General features: G+C 65.2%; 1 protein-coding gene across 1 annotated transcript in view; it reads left to right on the top strand.

The window, feature by feature from the left end:
* Window positions 1-695, top strand: part of LOC104470138 (septin-4) — a gene marked incomplete at its 5' end in the record, with an annotated part of 5,982 nt that overhangs the window by 4,156 nt on the left and 1,131 nt on the right. The gene's annotated exons all lie outside the window — the stretch shown is intronic.

Below are 695 nucleotides of genomic sequence, written 5' to 3'. Positions count from 1 at the left end.
GGGCCACCTTGGGCCTCCGCTGCCCTCCTCCCCCTGCCCGTTCCCCGGCCCCTATATAAAGTGCTTACTGGTACCCAACGCTGTCTTGGTGCTTCTGTGCCCACGCAAGGGCTGGGCAGCCGCTCTCCGGGAGAGCTGGCCCTGCAGCCACCTACCCATTGCCCACACAAGCTGCCCTCGGGGTGCCAGCAGCACCCGCTGGCAGCGGGGTGGGGGATGCTGCGTGCCAGTGGCATCACCCCAGATCACGCCAGCAGGGTGGGGACATGTCACTGTTTGGTGGCACCCAGCTTTTGCCAGCCAAATACTGCTCAAGGAAAGGGCTGCAGGGCGGGCACCCCCATCCTGCTGCCCTCCCAGGGGGATGCAATTTTGGGGTGCAGGAGGCAGCAGTTGGCAGGTTTTCCTGGGCTGGTGAAGCTGCTTGCCCTGTGCCTGGCTCAAGCCTTGTCTTGCTGCCAGGGATGGAAGAGCTTCCCCTGGGTCCCCCCATGGCGAGGAGCCGTGACAATGGGCAGCAACTTCCAAAGCGGCTCAAAATGTGGCCAAAACCCATCCCCTGCCCTGGCACACTGACACAGCCCCCCTGGCACTGCCGGATCCCGCAGGGCAGGGGTGCCCCAGCCCGCCCATCACTCCTTTGCACGTGGAAGGGCTGCAGCGGCGGTGGCATGTGGCGGCACGCATGACTTCTG

Source organism: Pterocles gutturalis, unplaced genomic scaffold (genome assembly GCF_000699245.1).
Source record: "Pterocles gutturalis isolate BGI_N339 unplaced genomic scaffold, ASM69924v1 scaffold22410, whole genome shotgun sequence".
NCBI classification, from domain to species: Eukaryota; Metazoa; Chordata; class Aves; order Pterocliformes; family Pteroclidae; genus Pterocles; species Pterocles gutturalis.
The sequence above is the reverse complement of the archived record's forward strand: the minus strand, read 5'-3'. Positions and strand labels throughout refer to the sequence as shown.